General features: G+C 43.1%; 1 protein-coding gene across 1 annotated transcript in view; it reads right to left on the bottom strand.

Annotated features, from left to right (window-relative positions):
• Window positions 1–19,374, bottom strand: part of elavl4 (ELAV like neuron-specific RNA binding protein 4) — a 70,332-nt gene that overhangs the window by 41,708 nt on the left and 9,250 nt on the right. The gene's annotated exons all lie outside the window — the stretch shown is intronic.

Below are 19,374 nucleotides of genomic sequence, written 5' to 3'. Positions count from 1 at the left end.
TTGACGCTAGCAGATTGGTGTGGTGACTGCAATGACCTTGGCAGAGTTTATAATGAGGGTTTCCCTCTTGCTCTCTGTGGGTAAACAAGCCTGTGGTTGAAGAGACAGAAATGCCACAAATGAGCAGGAAGTCTGTTCACTAGCTCTCCAGAGCAGGGGGCTTAAATGCCTGCAGCCATCTACGGATGCTACAAGCAGCCAATTTAGCAGGAGAGGAGGAAGAGAGGAGGGATGACCTCTGCCTTCATTTACTCCTTCAGAGAGACGAACAGAAGGAGTGAGGGATCAGATGGGAGGAGGAAGAAGAGGCAAGGGCTGAGTAATGGGGAAGACACTTCCAATACTTCAAAGTGAGGAAGAGACAGAGGTGGGGGAGGAGAGAGAGACTGTACATGCTCTGTTGTCAATGTGTCTTGTAAACTTAGGCAGGAATGCATAATGGAGGTTTAAATGAGAGTGAACTGTCAGTTTGAAAGGGAAAAGGAAGATACAGAGGGGCAGCGAGGTCAGGGTAGAAAAGAGGACAAGGAATATTGTTTCTACTGGCTGACAGGTAATGGTGAATCTTGAGATATTTTGGGGATGATCAGTTTGAAGTATCACATTGAGCCACCTTTGTTTTAGTCTGGGGAGGGCCAAGGGGTTACTGTTGAATCATGGTTGTGTAAAATATAAAAATACCCTATACTTTCAAAATTTGGCTGGACAAAATTGGTTAGAAGCATTAGGTGTTTTGTTTAAATTTCAAATCTACTATATGTCAACATTGTCAAGCTTTTGGCTGTGTTAGCCAGTGAGGTGTATTTATAGTCATGTGAAAGACCCAAGAGTAGACAGTGACTGCTGACAGTATAGCCTGCTGTTAAATGTAAAGTTGAAAAGCTACCCTGAAAAAAGCAAAACGTTAGGCAGAGATGAAACATCAAATGCATTTTTCACCCATTTTTCAAAGCCGTCATTTAACATACTATGTCAGTGCGGAAGGGAATGGTGTGTCGCAGCAAGCAGACAGTGCAGTGTTATCGTAGCATGTGCAAATGTGGTGAAGCAGCAAGCAGATGTATATGGGTCTCCATTTCAACAGCTAACGTATAGTGCAAGAGAGCATAAAGTTGGCAAAAAGGAATATTACATTCTCAGAAGTGGGTTGCATCCCATTTTCGAAACACTGCTCAGTGCTCAATATTCAATGCTCAACCATTCGATAAAACAAACACAGTCTCAGGCGTAACACACACACACACACACACACACACACGTGGCACACGCACACAATTTCATCTTACTTCATATTCTCGCTGTCCTTGCGTTTATCACATGAACACACATGTGTGTCTTCTGATAAAATCTCAAATAACAGTGGAATAAGGGCGCAATGCAATTACATTCACCAACCATTGAGATGAAAAACCGCTCATGGATACATTTTCAATTATTCAGGGAATACATTTCAGTCGGTGCTCAGATGCTGGGAAAACTTATTATATAATCAATACACTCTATAACGCCATTAATATTTGATGCCACAAAAGTGCTTCCTGTCTCCTTGGGCTCCCGTCCAATGGTGTCTGGGTACTGCAGTCAAATAGGATGAGTCGTATCCGCCTACAGCAAGGAAGGGGAGTAAACATTTGTTTTCCTCTAACAGTCCAAAATACCAAAGGCACAAGCAGCTTTCTTTTAGATTTACTGTATGTGAATAAAAGTCTGTATTCCATACCGTGCACAAAGATCATCTCTGCCTCTCCCCTATCCACAGCCCAGTGTCACTTATGGTACAAACTAAACTTGAAATGGCCAAGGAGTTTCTGTCTTCCTTTCCTGTCCTTTTCACCTTCGTCACTCCTGCTTTTATGCCATAAAACCACCACTTTATATTGCTAGCCTCGTGCAGGCTTCCCTCCCCCCTCTCTTACAGAGCTTAGACAATCAATTTACCCTGACTTGGCCAGGATAGATGGAGGCTGTAGAGACTGCGGAGTAGACAGTATGCTGCAGGATCTCTCTACTGATAGACACACTGCCTGGCAGCTACAAAATGGAGCCAGCATGCAACCATCTGACTTGTTAGACTTCGCCTCACCATCTTGCCTCAGACATTATTTGTGACTTCCTTATGCCTTGTGCGTCTTATTTTAGTTTTTCAAAATTATTTGGCTAAGTAAAATTGACATGAAATAATCAGACCAAAAGCATCACCTTATTCTAATTAATTGCCAGATGCAGAAGACATAACATAAGTACGTTACACGTGTCCCCTTCTGGCTACTATAAAGCAGCCACACCTGATACTGCTGAACACAGTTTGTAACTCCCCCTCAGTCCCCCAAAGTGATACTGAATTGGAGTTAGTGATACTGAATTGGAGTTCCTATCAAACTGACTGAGACACAAAGAGATTAATACGACTTTACTATCTCTGCTTCTCGGCGAGTCAAGTTCCCTGTAATGCTCTCTGCGCTATTGATTTTTATTTTTCTCTCTCCTCTCCCTTTCTTCCTAGCCGTCTCTCTCTCTCTCACCATCTCTCCACCTCCACCAGCATCTTTCGAGCTCTGAAATGTCCTGCAGGTCAGACGGATGCTGGGCCGGATCAATCAGGGAAAGTAATCTGGGACGCCTCATGCACGCAAGCGCACACACAGACACATCAGAGATACTCGCTGACACACACCCCTCCTCTGTTGCACTCTGGCCTGCCTGCCTCCAGTCTCATCGATCTGCATCTACTTTACCAAATGGATTCTTCTCTTCTTCTATCCTCCTCTACCTCTTTTCTCTCTGTGGGACTTGGAATAATAAATGTTCCAGACCGCGCGAGACGTGTACGTAAGCAATTTTTCATTTAACTTTCGCTTGACTTTATTCCCCCCATCTCTTCTTTCTCTTTTGTGATATTTCAGTCCTTTTGTGGGATCGATGCAGCTTTCCCACACACTCCCTCACAACCCCTGGGTAATCACCACATATTTGTGCAAGGTCAGAGGTCAGGAGCTGACAGCATAACGCCTATTGCAGAGGGGGACATCTGGCATGATCTATAAAATAATCTCAAGATTTATATTTCACAGACAATCATGAGTCTCAACAAAGATTTCTTTTTTCAAGTGATTAATATGTGATATATTGTTCAGTTTCACTTGTTTCTGAAGGCTAAAGAGACGGTAAAGAAACGGTTTTGCCACATTTTGCATTTATGTTCAGAATCAAAGCGATGTAACTTGGACTACTCTATTCAGATTTACTGGCCTTAATTATTTTTATCAAAAATAATTTCTCAAACTATTTCATGCTGCATTGTTGGCAGTCAAAAGACAGATAATTCTTCAAGGACAACCATTGAGGACCTGCAGTGCTTCATACATACATAGTTACTTTCTTTCTCACACACACTTCTTTCTCACACACATAGACAGAATACACACACACACACACCACAGTCTCCTTTGCTCAGCCAAACTGTAGGCGGAACTGGAGCCATTTGTCCACTGGCTGAATCCCAACTCTGCACCAACGCATGCAGAAAATTGGTGAGCATCTTGACTCTGGAGATGACACTTCAATTTGTGCAGCTCCAGTGACTGGTGCTCTGCAGTTCCTCCCTTGTGCGGGTGTGAGATCAGCTGGACACCTGCCTAGCTGTTTGGCTGAGGCCTGGAGCACAGGGACTGGGCCTTGGAATTGAAGGCCTGGCCTTGCCTGTCAGCCCAAGTCCCTGTCCCTCAGCCCTAGCCCTCGCCTGGCCTCTCAGGTCCTCGTCACAGTTCCCCTAGTTTCACTTCTATGCCAGGAACAGTCCCTCGCTATATGCCCCTGACCCCTATTTCTCGATCCAATCCTCGGCTGCAAGTCAAAGCTGCACCATCATCTCAACAGCAGTCTTCCCATGAACAGCATCAAATCCCCATCAACAGCTTGCCAGCCTTTGTTCCAGTTCTAGCTACTACAGCCAATATCTCTGCTCCCAGCTCAGTCAAATCAGCAAGATGTCTCTGCTGTGCACCGCTGTCTGTCCTGCTGTAATCCCTGAGTGTGACGGATGGGAGTGATCACTGTCGAGGCCCTCAGCTAGAACATTTTGTTGGATTAAAGAGGCTAAATCATCGTCTCATCCCCTACATGGGATTCTATCCTTAATTAAATGTCATTAATGTGGTTAACGGTTTTAGTAGAGATGAAATCTTTCTAACATTGTGAGGCCTATTCAGTAACCTTGTTTCAGTGGATGTGAAGTGCAGAAGACAGAGGGGTAATAATAATGCTGGAGAGACAGACAGAGCCCTGTGAGCCCACAGTAGGCCTACATCACAACTGTCAGTTAATGTAAAAGGTTGAACCTCACCAGTAGAGCCCGTCCCTTTTCTCTCTCTCCCTTTTTCACAACACAAAAATCATATTGGCCATGACTATGTTAAGATCTAAGCTGGTTACTCTTACTCCCCCTGAATGTTCTCTGAATAAATATAAGTGACACTGCAACAGATTGTACGGCGCTGCGATGACAAAAACCTGCACTACTCTGGATTGCATTTCAGGGAATAGCTTGTGTTTCCATGCAGCGCTCATTTCCGGGTTGAGCTGAAGTTGCTTTTAGCTGGGCTGGGACGGAGGATAGAGGACGCAGAAACAGACAGTGAGGCAGGGAGAGCAGGCAGGCTGATCCATCTGAGTCAGCACCATGTGTCATAAGCGAGGACACCACCTCCACAAGTAGCTGGCAGGTGAATGCGGCCATGCACCTGTGCAGGCAACCAGCCATTTTAGTGAGGCTGTCTCCTATCTTTAGCAAAATAGACTAAAATACACTAGTGCATACATAAACAAACATATGCAAACATGCACACCAATTCACTCAACTCAACTACCAAACTATACACTTTACTGTGCCCACCTGCATGTATCGCGTCAGAAATGTACAATTCAGCAGTCTCATGCTATTGGAAACAGCTAGAAAACAACTGTACATACTTAACTTGCTCAAACGTTTAGCCAAGCTTGTTGTATGTATACAAGGCGGCCTTAAAGAACAACACAGCTGGCTAAAGCAACTTTCCCAAATAGGTTCTCCTGAGCAACAGAATAAGAAACTTGCAAATGCCTCTGATTGAACTCAATTTTCTGCACTATTCACAGTAGGAGTTCTAATTAAAACTGGTTTGAGGCTGGAAGTGGTAATATTGGCTCTGTTGAACAGGTATTTAAAAAGCGATAAACAGCCTGGAGGTATACGATAAGAACAAAACCTACAGCACAGCACTTAGACTGAGAACAAGGGAGAGAGAAGAAGCAGAGGCAGAGCGCTTCCTAATCTAATCACTGTTTCCCCCATCAGCTGGATCTCAGACACAGCCTGTGTGTGTGTGTGTGTGTGTGTGTGTGTGTGTGTGTGCCTGCAGCAAAGACATAGGGCTAAATCACATAGACACTAACCGACCGTTGTACTCGAGAATTCATTCCACAGCCTTGGGTACTGTGTGAGGGTGTGGCTGGGTGCATGTTAGTGTGTGTATGTGTGTGTACGCGTGCGCTTAGCTAATCTGGTTATTGATTCGGCTCAGAACCGGAGCTCATATAATCAAATAGCTGCAAGGGAAAAGGACAGCCGTCCGTCATCTGTCTTAATGAGTAAACAGTTTGATGGAGGCAATGAATAACTCGAAACTACATCTAGATGTAGAGGAGGTTAGTACATCACTGATAGACGGACAAGTTCAAATGTTTTTTTCTATCCTCTGGCAAATCTCTTGGCAGCTTGCTTCCTATACTCAGTGACACTATGAAATTATGTAATTTGTATTTTCAGATCAGAACAGATATCCTGCACTTTTTGGCCCTCAGTATAGTTGAGCTGGTGTTATTTGAATATTAAGCTACATTAATCACATTGTGCTTGAAAACATTCCTTTTCTGACTATGTTGTCATTGCAGTAGCTTTACTATTTCAGCCACTTTCCAAATGCTTTATAGTAGTCATTAAATAATCAATTTGGAGTTTGACCATCTTCTGTGAAAATCAAATCTCAGTGTAACTTGATGTGAGAGTGGTGCAATTTAGAAATGGCTTCTACTGCAGCAGGAAGAGAGGAGGGTGAGACACAAAAGCCTAAATGTATACCAGCACAGCTAACAGACAAGGCCCGCAGCACACCAGCTAAACCATTAACTGAAGCGTGCATTCAAACAAGCAGATTAATCCCCCCTACTGCTGTATAGTGCGGAGTAATTGAAAATGCCCACAGGAGACTATCTTTCCACATATACTGGTAGCATGTGCCAGGGAGGCAACATATAGAAGGCGGTGGCTGATTGCCATAGAAAATTCTGCAACAGCGCTTTAGTCTAACAGCATGTGCCGGAGAGTCGTGCAGCCGTGAGATAGCACACATCTATCTCTCTACTGTTCCCATTTTTTTTCTCTCCCTTTCTTCTTCTGACTTTTTCTCTCTCTACCTCCAAATATCAACTTGACAGGTGCGGTTCACGCCTGCTGTTGACGTTTATCAGTCATGATAAGCATCGAATATTACATTCCCTCCATTTCCATGTAGTTATGCTGTGTAGGGAGGGCAGCATTCCTGTCGAGTGGAAGGAAATATGCGTTAAATGTAAGAATCCATGTTCCTGTTGGGACAAATACCTCTATTATCACAGTTACTATCTCAAACTATGGCCTGATAACTGCCAGTGGGTGAAGCTAGTTGGCTATCTCTGGTCTCATGTGTGCTATGTAAAAAAAGGCAAACCAAACGTCTGACTGAGAAGAGAAAAAAGTCCGGTATTACCTACTTCCTTGCCTGCATTTTCTCTAATAATTCATGAGGGGATAGTGTCTGCTTTTAGATGAAGTCTGTCAGATCCAGCATTATATCTTTGTGTGCTGCAGCCCCAATCTTCATGAGTCACTGACCACAACGGACTTGCAGATGGACCTTCTATATCCCCTCTCCTGCCGCTGTGGGATTTTCCAGTGTCTTGATATACTGCATAAAAGAAGATCATCCTTTTTTGTCCCTATGTGAGTGTTGTTATTGATGAGATCAGGCAGGCTAGAGGCTGTCGTGTGTGATGCCGGTTGTAGGCCCTAATGTGTCTATTACCAACCACAATGGTGCCATTTTGTAGCATGTTCAGTTGCATGTTCAATCTATAATTCATTTGGCTACAGAAATATATAAATGTTTAATATGTCAGAGGCGGTGAGGACTGTCGAAAGCATGACCTTGAAATGTCCTTTAAACATCACACAGTAACAGCGCTGGGGCCAGTTAAGCTGCCAAAACCAAACAACAGGCAACGTGCACACACGCACTCTCTCTCTCTCTCACACACACATATACACATGCTCTCTCTATCTCCCTCTCTCTCACACACTCACACATACACGCACACACACAAACAGCCTGTCTGCCTGCTGATGCTTTCCGCTGCTTTCTGTTCCCTTTTTTCCTGGGATGCAAAATGCAGATGAGACGAGTCAGCCGCTTGTGCACAGTCTCAGGAGAAACTGCCACTCAAATCCAAACATCTGTATGAATACCAAAACACACAGGGTACAGTGGCGGATGAGAGACAGAGAGGGAGGGAGGAAGGGAGAGACAGAAGATGAGGGAGAGAGAGAGAATGAGAGAAAGAATGAGCAGTAAAGTAGCTAAGAAAGCCAGTGTTTCTCTCTCCTTCTGTATCTTTGAGTGAACAAAGAGCTATATACACATGAATACCTCTTTCCTCCCACTGTATTTTCCATCGGGATATTTATTCTGAAAAGCAGTGATGCACAACAAGGGCTCGGTCCTGTGTTTGCTAGTGGGCTGAAGCGCTAACACTCCCCAGCTGATTATGTGTCTGTCTGTAGCAGTTTGAGCTGCTGCCAAAGGAATTAGGTCTAGTATTTGTGAATGCTGCTCCCCTCACAGCAGAATGCCTTGCCATGCCTCTCAGATTTCTAGCTTTTTAAAAAGAGAGAGAAAAAAAACATTTTAAATAAATGAAGGAAATCGCTGTGGAAGCCTATTAAATTTTCAACGTGACCGTTTTGTGAGTCTTCATGTGTGTTTAGGATTCACACAAAAGGAATATTTAAAAACCAAAGCGTGCTAATTGGGACGAGATTGTTACAGCAGCTTCTTATTCAAACAGGCTTTTGGCTCATTAACTGCTTCCATCCAGCTTCTGTTTAAAGGAAAGTGGAAAAGACATTTACAGACAATAAAATATTTTTGCGATAATTTAACAGACTACTACCAAAATGCTGATAGACTTGCATAATGCACTCACACAAAATATGCCAAAGCAGTGGCAAAATCTCTTACCTCAAGTGTAAGGCCAAAAAGAAAAATGGCTTTGCCTGCTCAGCTGTGTATCTTAGTTGTGCCATGTCATACGCAAATCAAATCTTTACTTTGTAATAGCTTTGTTTTTAACCACGTCTACCACATCTGTTTAATTATAGATGAGATTTGTTATAATAGTATTAAAGAGTATATACATATTTTACATGAGTAATTCACTATTTTTCTTAAAACTGAATATGACTAATACTAATGTACTTTTGCAGCATTATAGCATAAAGTTACAAACTAGTTTAAATCTTGTGTGATCACACTTTCCCTTATACGCAACATACTGGAGGAGGACCTGACGCCTTTTGAGGGAAATTTCAGTTGTTTGTGGGTTCACTTAACACACACACACAGTTGTAGACTTCCGTGTAGTCAAGAAAGAGATAAAGGAGAAACAGCTGAGGTCTCTGGAGTTCCAAACAAATGTAACCCAACTAAATGTCTTTGAATCATACAGTATCTGTGGCTTACACATCACTGTTACCTCCATCTAACGAACCTCACTCCAAACCTCATTACGATCTGGGGTTAAAGTTAATGCCGTAAACATGTAATTAGAGCTGACTAACTAGTGTCTATTTGTGCGACCGATCCTTTTGTACACACCTGACTGGGGCTGTCCATTTATTTATAGCTAGAGAGGGGCCACGTACTGGATGATACACACACACACACACACACACACACTAGCTATTTACTGTGTGTATCCACACGTATATTGATTAACAACCACATACGTGACCTATACTATGAATATATGAACACAAACACACAACTTGACCATTTGACATTAAACCATTCTGTAGATAATTACTGCAGGTGTGATGAACTGCAGTGCAACCTCTGAATGGGAGGAACGTATCTAACAGTAACACAACCATGACTATTCACATACAACGCAAAGCATAAGAATGCTAAAGGCCCTCTGCTTAGCTAGTGTTTATATCTTGTCCCCACACAGTCTATTTTATCAAAGCCAGTATAAGGCAATCTTATACCAAATGCTGAGAAGCAAGACTCAACCAGCCACAAACAGCCTGTCAGACCCACAACATGCATTATTCACCTCCACCACAATGTACGCATTTCTCAGTAAAACAATCACAAACTATCAAATTAGCCATACACCATTTTGAAAACTCTTTCTACAAGGGCAGGTGTACTGCTTAAAGGAAGTAAAAACGGGATGCTTAGATTTTGTTGTTCTGTGATGAATATCTCAACAAAGCACTGGTCTGGGTGGTCTGCCTCAGTTCGTTAGCTGTTGGTTTATCACCAGAGGTCTCTGATGGTCAACGGATGATTTGGTTTTCTAAGCAATTAATTTCACAGCAGATAAATGGTGTAAGTTAGAAATGAAAAGAATAGAGGAGCAGTTTCTCTTTCTGCATTAGTTCTGTACTGTAATATTTTTTAGTTTTTTTGACAGAAACATAAACAATCTGTGTCAGGTTAAGCTTGAATTCCTCTATTCATCTGTCTAATATCTAAAACATACCTGCATAAATAGTGTGACACACCCACCTACAGTAAATTATAGAGAGCTAATGTTTGAGCATGGGAAAACAAGAAAGACCATTCAGAGACATTGTTCCTATGTCTAAAGCACTTCTCTCTTCTCTCTTATTCTCCCACTCTGTCTATTTGCTTGGCGTTTAAGTCCAGTTAACCATGTCACTCTGTATCTGAACACATGTCACTCGCCCTTCTGACATAACACTCATTCCACACACACAAACACACACACACAAAAAATCCATTAACACAGACATAAAAAACAGAGCACAGGCTATCATGCAATTTAATTGATGAAATAATATTCTTTTATCGTCTTGTTTTACTTTTCTTTGTTAAATCATCATCCATCATTTTCGTACTTGATGTCTGTGAATCACCTTCATTGTTCCTCAGATATATAATCACCTCGTGGCTGCATATCTAATCACCCATCCTTATTGCAGCCTATGTTCCTCTGATCTTCAGTTACATTAAAATCATGAAGCACACACTCGGTCAGTGCACTGTAGCTAATAAATTCCTCACACACCCCACCCTATTAGCATTGATATGTAACCTTGGAGCTCATGGTGTTCTGCCTGAGGGTAATAGAGACACTGTATGGTCATGTGGATCTGTATGTGTGAGCGTGTGCGCGTGTGTGAAAAGATGGCCTGTCTCCAGCCCAGGTCTCCCACTGGTTCCCATCAGGAGGCTTCGTGGTGCACATTCACATCTCATACCTCCAATACTAATGAACATTCGACTTTTTCACGCCCTCTCTCATTGTTCCTTTTTATTCTTCATTTCATTCTTGTCATGTCTATTTCTTTCACCCCCTATATATAATAACACTAGCCCTATGTGTATATACCGTATAAACACCTTATTATGGACACCTAATCTCTGCCTTAACGCCCATCTTTCAACATTGTCAGTTGTGTGCTCCTGCTAGGCCCCTCCATCCATGCGCACACACTCGGCTGCTAGCTGTGAGTGTCCAGGGAGACAGCACACCATCTAGCATCACTATCCTAGTCACCAAATAGGGGAGTCGCCTTCTTTTCAATTAGCGTTTTGATTGCATCCAGTGGAGAGAAGTCAGCATGCAAACGATGAAACATTTACTTGCCGACAAATGAATAATGCCACCACTGTTCTTCATGCAAATACAAAAGTGAGTCAGGCCACTTTGTGGATGGTGAGGGAACCATTTTGAAACAGATTGATGCACTGACTATGCAAAATAATGATATTGACACTGTAGTCGGAATGGCGACGCAGTATCAGCAGTCAAATAAAACTCTGACTTATGTGACAGGTGAAAATGACAGGAGGAAGAGGAAAATATGGCCGCTAGTTTTGTTTGTCAACCTTTCACACTCTCAACTGGATGTGATGGATGAATGGATAAATGCATGCAAAGTTAAAGTGAGTCTCCGGAAGCAGAGCAGATGGCTTATCATGATTTACTTCCTGTCAATATCCACTCACACAGCCGAACACACAATTAAGAAAACACAGACATATTCACACACACACACTCATATGAGCAATAGGCTTAAAACTTAGAGAATGCACCGCGTCACAATGGATTGTAATCCAAGCATGCGTGTCACTCCAACACACCTACTCCATCTTTCTCCAGCCCTAGTACAACACATGGAGAACGGAAACTCGCACTGTGTACACAAGCGGCATGACGGATAACATGTCTGTTCATATAATTAACAGGGGCTACTTTGCATATATGAATATAAAATGCTCAAAAGTCCACTTTCCCTACCATTTCTTACAGTTCATTCAGCATCAACAATGTGCATTCCATCTGTGCTGCAGTAGTATACGCAGGTAAATATTTCAGAGTGGTGCAAAGGCAGGAAAAGGGGGGGACACCTACAGCCCTGGCTTCAACATAAAATGGGTGCTGTTCCCTGATTTAACCCTTCCCTCCCTCTTTTGCTCTCCCCATATTTCCTTACCTCTACTCCTGCCTCCACATCTCTCCTATTAGCATGATATCTGGCTCCGTCCCTCCATCTGTCTCCCTCCGTTTCTCCCTGCCCACAAACCTTGCTAGTCTAACCCCCTGCCGTATCCTCCTTCCCCGTACGCATCCTCTATGAAGAAACTTCCCATTCTGCACAACACATAGTTCAATACTATCACTGCATTGCCTGAGCTAAAAGAGTGTGATACATACTGACTGTGGGTGATAGTATATCTATTGCTACAATCCAAGCTGCTCCAGCTACTGTAGGCTGCCCAAAATGAAATGATGGTTAACAATGTATAGTGGAGTATAGTGGCAGGCTGCCTGTAGTTTTCTTCCTTACCATCTTAAACCCATTCCACTCCATTTGGGAGACGCCGGCCGTTGTCTCGCGCTCTCTCTCTCTCTCTCTCTCTCTCTCTCTCTCTCTCCCTCCTCACACAACAGCTACAGCAACGCCTCAGCAAAGAAAATCCCCTACTCTCTCTTACTCTCTTCCTCTCTTGGTCTCCTCTGACACTGTCTCCTTATTTTTCTCTCTCCTCCTCACTCTGCCTCTCTTCCTGTCCGTGCCTAAGTCTTAGCAGCGAGCAGAGAGCAGCATACTAGAGACGTACGGAGCAAGCATCGCCGTCTTCCACAGATGCTGAGAGGAGAATGGTGAGCTTGGATGAGAGAGTGCTGGGCTGCAGCAAGACTCCCTCCCTCCCACCGCCCTCCCTCCTTCCCACAGCCACCCGCCCAGTCGCCTGCTCAGCTGGAAGGTCAGAGCCCGCCCACTCCCCCCCCCAAAACCTCTCTTTTAGAGTCTGTGATTGGCTTCTTGGCTTGACTGTCAGCACTTGGCCTCATCTCCCCCTCCCTCAGTGTTAACACCTTCGCTCTCTGGCTGGCTCTGAGCCCTCATCAGCACACGCCAACCTCAGCCTGGTTTGGCAGAGAAAAGGCTTTCTGAATCCCAGCAAAGCAATCAATCGCTGCTGAGGTCTGTGCTTGAGTGAGCCGGGCAGAGCAGCGCGATGCAGAGCTCTAGGAGAGTGATTGCAGCCTCAGGCACTATGGTAATAGGATGCCTGCGCAGCACTGTGTATATAAATTAGCTATTACTGGGTGCATGTTAAAATCCCTTGTACATTTACATGGCTGTGTATACATCCCATCTCATTCTCTTTTACTCCCTGTCTCAAAAACACACACACACACACACACAGACACACACACACACACACACACACTTTTACACATATGTCCAGGACTGATTTGCTTTTGCCTTTCAAAATAATGACTTCAGGAACTGCAGATCAGATTATTACACTTTTAAAATTTGCTCTCTATAAGTACTACAAATTCTACAACATCCTTTCAAAATGAAAACGCAGAATTTGAAATTGCCTACTATGCTGTTAACTGCATGTTTGCATTTGTTGCGGTTTCAATGCAGCCTGATAGAAGTCAAATTTATACCTAATGTCAGAGCAGATGCACGCACACAACCGCTTGATCAGCCGACACACACCTGCCAATACAGGTATACGCGATAGAGTTGGTTAAAATGATTTTTCAGTTGGAGGTTCAGTCAAAAAAAGGAGAGTGTCACAGAGACAGCAGCTGTCAATGTGAACGCTGGCGGCAAAGCAAATGAGTGCGGAGCTACCTGCGGTACGCTATAGGATCACATTAGAATAAAGCGCAGCGCGGAGGCGCAATAAAAGGACAAACAGGTGCGGCAGAGACCTGCGCCGACATCCACTCACCATGACCATTCTTGTGTCAGGCTGTCGGTGTCCCGGGCGGTAACGGCGGCAGTAGTCTCGGCAGATAAACTATGAAAGCCGGTGAAGTCGGCGAGGAGAATCGGATGGAGTAGCGGCGGCGTGCCGGAGAGGATGAATGAACCGACGTGGTGGTGTAGTGAGCCAAAAACTAAACAGAGCGAACCCGTGGGTGTGGAGGACCAGCAGCTCAGCCCCGCGCAAGAGGAGGATAAAAAAACAACTAAAGACTAAACAACGCAGCGAGAATCCACTCAAAGGAAAAGATTCATAGAAAACATCCCTCCACCCCCCCAACAACAACAACAAAAAAAAAAAGAGCCATTTATGGAATGTCCAGTCACCTCGCGCGCGGTCTTCCATTGGCTGCTTACGTACCGAGGGGGCGGTGCGCGCGCGGATGCGAGTGGAGGAGGCAGGCAGGGAGGCATCACGCGGAGAGGAAGATAGTAAAGCAGTTCAGGAAGACTATATGTTCGTGGCTGCGCATAATTACCCATCACCCATCGAATGGTAATAATTATCAATACGATCAGTGCGTATATTTTAACTCGTGCACGTTGGCTTATTGTGTGTGACCGCCTTCATATACTTCCCTTCTTATGGCACTAAGTTTGTAGAGGAAACTGCTTATCTGCTTTGTTGCTACAGCATTTGAAAGTGTTGGACCTGTTGAAGGGTCGGTCTTATTCTCCCACCGCCAAAAAAATGCTCTTTATAAGGCTGCTGCTGATTTTAGAGTTGTGTTAACTGTAGTGCACATCATCAATAACGGGGCACAAAAAGGTGCATTGTTCTGAGCAGAAATTGCAAACAACTTAATCAAATACTACTATCAAATCAGGTCTTACATATTCATTATATTCTAATCACTACCACAGCTTGAAAATAATGAATAACTATAAAAAGTGAATTATCAATGCCAAGCAGCAAGCCCGCCTCAGGTTGATTTTGTCCAGCTGGCCCCTATCTCTGGCAGACAAGAAGAGGGAGCTCTTGCTTCCTTTAACACAGTTACCTGGCAGACAGGAGTACTTCACACCTACATGCACACACACACACACATGCAAACACTCAGGATGCACATATTGAATCACATGTTGGCCCACGCCATACTCAATAAGCACTCATAAGCATATTCATATTCAGTCGCGCACAAAATATACCCATATCTACTCTACTGTCTCACAAATGTCCCGACACATTCAAGCTGTAGATATAAACACGTAGCCTCAGGTAACAGACTTTATAACAAATGCTCTTCATGTTGCCAGGCAAGAGATCAAAACACCATCAGCTTCCCATCACATCATCATACAGTTTCTTTTGTGCTCGAGACAGCAATAAGAGGCAGTCAGCAAGTCAGCTCTTATTCACACGCTGGTTTGTTTCAATTAGCATTCAGCTGTGTGAGCCCTGGCAGAGCTAATGTAACTACTATTATGCTCAGTGTTTTTCTTCTCTGCTGTGACCGTCCCAAGACCTGTACTGATACAGGAGCACGTTATTTACTTTTACAGCTGACTATTATGCGTCATGTATTATGTGTCACTAAAAGGGTTTGCACAACATTTATAATAATGGGAAAGCCAAAAATTACAAAATACAAAAGATACAAAAATTGTTTGGAAAGTTACCTTTTAGCATTTTCTAAAATTCAAAATATTGTTGTGGTTAGTTACATGATCTGCAGATGCACAAGCCTCACAACAGAAAATGTAATGTGCCACAATTTTGATGAAAGATTATTTGTTTAAGTCAATTATCAGGCATCATTCTCTGGTTCCAGCTTGTAAAAATGTAAAAAAATTTGTGGGGTTGCGGATTGTTAGTCAGACAAAACAATGTAAAGATGTCACCCTTTTGTTATTATTATTATTATTATTATTATTAGCAAAACATTTGGGATGCTTTTTGTCACCTCGTAGCCATTGAGCATGGCAGCAAAGTGATACCCAGGACTCCAGCAAACCATCAAATGCAAATCCAGTATGAATTGTTAGGATCTGAGTAACTGTAAATCCCCGGTGTGAACAGTGTATGATGCACTATACAGCATGTGCCACATACGTACTCTACATTTATATTTACTATATGCGTATTTACACAAATGTGAACTGTGTATTTCAACCACACACTCAAGTAGCGACACAAATGAGCTGCCAAATGAACACACTGAAAAGAATACAGTTCAGAAAGAGGAAAAACAGGAAGAGGACAAAGTGTTAGGAATGATAAGGCCAGCTCTGACAAAGGCAAAGCAATGAACTAAAACTCCCCAGTCTCTCCACCTCACCCCTGACCTCTCCACCTGTCTGGTTAGCTACAGCTAGCTAGCTAGCCTAGCGGAACAAGTGGCTGACATACTAATGAGAATCCTCACTACGACTTCAATTAGGCCTGAGTAATACATGTGCGCACACACACGCACACACTCTCACACACACACACACACACAAAGGGGAAGATGGGCTGAACGAGCTCACTATTGTTTCAGACAGAATAGAATATGCTGGCACTCACAGTCTGGAGATTTGTACTGATCATACTGCATATAACACAACAGAGGAAGAGTAATGTAGAACGAAGAACAAAGAAAATGGATTAAAATAGAAGTGCATCTTTGTCTATTTTCCTTTATGTGCCTCCGTATCTTTTCAGCCAAAGAGCAGAAAGAAGCAAAATTTGCAGCTGAATAGTACACGCAACAAACCCACAGTTTCCTGTCCGTCTTTTATCCTCCCGCTCTGACCTTTGAATTTAATAAAGGCATTGAGCTGGACCCAGGAAGAACCAGTCTCCACATCACTGCCTCTAATATCCCCATCTCAACCATGTTTTTATTGTTGCTTTTTAATTCCCCGCCGTTAAGAATGGAAGGACAGATCCGTGGCAATGACTGAATCACAAATCGCATCTGTTTTTTTTTTTTTTTGCCTTTGTATGGACTCAACTTTTAACTTGCTTAAGATGTGGGGTGTAAATAGAGGGGGATAATTTTCTTATTTCAGAAAGGACAGCATTTTGAAGTTGTTTTCTCCCTCTGTAATTTGATCTGAACAACCTTTTCTCTAAATGAGAATATGATTTGAAAGTGAAAATAGTCTCTCACAGTTGACTTGCGCCGCGTGTCATTTCATTAAATTGGTCGACAGGACTATTGTTTTATATAGCAATGAAAGTAACTGCCCCTACTCAGTAAATTAGCTATAAACACAATCTGCTCTTTGTAGTGTGTTGTGTTATAAAATGTGTGTGTGTGTGTGTATGTGCGCGTGTGTGTGTAGTAGTGATATACAGACACATACCAAAGATGGAACCTCGTTGCTGCTATGTCCTAGTTAAAGGTACACACTGCAATATAATATTGTGTATGGACAGATGGAGAGAGTGGATGAGATATTCCATCAAGGGCAGCCATGCTAAGATACTTTGTAGTCCGGTTGTTGGAGCTTATTATCTTTCCCTACTTGGTGTTTATATCTGTCTATAACATAAAATGTAATAAAGCAGAGAATAAATGTGAAAATATCAATCATGTAGTTGAATGTAATGACTTAACAAAAAAGCTGCTCTTTCGTAATGGCAGAAAGTGCCCAAAAAAGTGGAGTGCGTTGATTGGATGCATTATTTGGCCTTTTAGATGATGACTGATGCTAAATAGTTTTTTAAGGAGGTAAACGATATTTCTTTCTTCTGGTAAAGTTTTGAAAGTTAAAAAGCTTTTGTGGCTTTAACCCAGGAGGGCCAGCCATACTGTCAGCAACGTGAAATCCCATCTCACTGATTGGCATTGGCTCACATCCATACACACACACACACACACACTCATGCACGACTGAATCCAAACACACACGAACCGGTGCATGCACAGTCATGCATACCCACTACCACACACACATTTTGGTTCATGTGATGCATCACAGCCTGACACTGTGACTGCTGTGGAACCGGAGCTTTAAGGGCTGGACCCCAGAAGTGTGCTTCAGCTTGTGCTTCCAGCCTGCTAATTCGGAGAACAGAGAGCTGGCTAATTGTCATGAACTCCTCCTGCCCTCCATTCTGCCCTGCTTCTCCACCCTAAACCCCTCCTAGTCACAGACCTTAATGGATTAACTGCTGACTGATGTTCTCCCTATTGCTCTCGCTTACTCATTGTGGTGCTCTTACACCAACTCACGATGCTATATCTCTGCCACGCCCTGAAAAATTGAGAAAAATCGTTGAATGTCCAGGTTTGAGTGATAGAATATGCTGGTGGCATGGTACTTTACATACACAATATACAGCCAACACGTAGTATCCTCATAACTAATGTGAAAAAATGGGCAAAGAATAGCGTACACAGAATAACAGGTTTGAATATGCAGTGTGCAGACAGTGTGCTCTCTGTTTGAGTCTTGTTAACTGTCAGACGCAATGTTTCAACACCTGTCTTATGTTTCACTCTGCATAATAAGACTTCTATTTAAAGGGGGAGAAGTGAAGATGCCAGCAGAGGTGTTACCTCAAAGTGCTGGAGGAAAACACCTTGATTATTAACAAGAGTCGGAAAACTGATAGTTGCCATTGTTTGTCAGGTTCAGAGCAAATTAATGCAACAAAGGACACAAGACATTAAACCCAATCTGAAAATGAATTATCCCCCTTACAGTGTATGGCAGCAACACTGAAAACAGTATTTTTTAACGCGCCTACAGAGAACAATGCAGTACTTATCAAGCCCGGTTGATTTCAATTCAAAATATCGCAGCAGTCTAAGCAGTAAAACAGCCTAATACATTTAATAGCCCAGAACACACTCCTCAGTATGCTGCGGCTTACTTGGGCGCTTTTTGATTTGCCCTTGAAGGATAGATTTAGTTGCTCTATTGAAGTTCTGGCAATAGTAGCATCTTGCTGTGCTACTCAGACTGATGATCACCTCTTTCCTGGCAGGTGTCCACCCTCTGCCGGTAACAATCAACAAATGAGAATCACAGCCTTCAACTTGCCCGTCTCCCTGCCCAGCGACAAACTCAGCATCACTGCATCCCAGACGCCAGACAGCTATTAACACAATATCCGGACAACAGTGTGAAGTTTGCACTCAATTGGCTTTTGTTCTTCCTTTCAGTGTTAAGACCACAGGCATTATTTTCATAAATCAATGGCAGACATGGTGTGGATACTGATTTTTCAGAAATTTCATGGTCAGAGGTGCGCAGTGCACCTGCATAGCTGTTGTATGTTCAAATCAAATTGCCCACCTCTTTGTTTGCAAAAGTAGGGTGGTCTGTGCCACGGTGCTCTGACACTTAAGTAACAGAAGGGAGCAGTTGGGAGTACTTCTGCCACAAAAGCTGCTCCAAATAGGAAACTGATGAAACCTTGAGCGGGAGGAGCAGAATCACCACAATGGCACCTTATTTAAACCACTGAGAGCAAATGATGTTAAATTATCTTGGGAGGACAGTCGAGTTCACAGGCAGTCACTGAAACACTAAATGGGCACAGATGAGAAGAAAAGTCTGTGTACACTGTAAGAAAATCCCAATTCACCAGGGCAAAGACTTGCCAACATAAAGCCCTCGGCGGCATTAGAGGAACACAAACCATCGCCTTCGATGATAGAATTCTCTAACTTGCTCTTACAAACAAAGACATCAAGCACAAATCTTGCATTTTATCTTCAAGTCATATAGTGAGTGTGATTTTGCTGTAAAATCTCTGTCTCCACTGTTATTATGGTTACGGGTAAAGATGCTAATTAGCTCCAAATCTTGAATTTAGG

The sequence above is a fragment of the Pempheris klunzingeri genome, chromosome 6 (genome assembly GCF_042242105.1).
Source record: "Pempheris klunzingeri isolate RE-2024b chromosome 6, fPemKlu1.hap1, whole genome shotgun sequence".
NCBI classification, from domain to species: Eukaryota; Metazoa; Chordata; class Actinopteri; order Acropomatiformes; family Pempheridae; genus Pempheris; species Pempheris klunzingeri.
The sequence above is the reverse complement of the archived record's forward strand: the minus strand, read 5'-3'. Positions and strand labels throughout refer to the sequence as shown.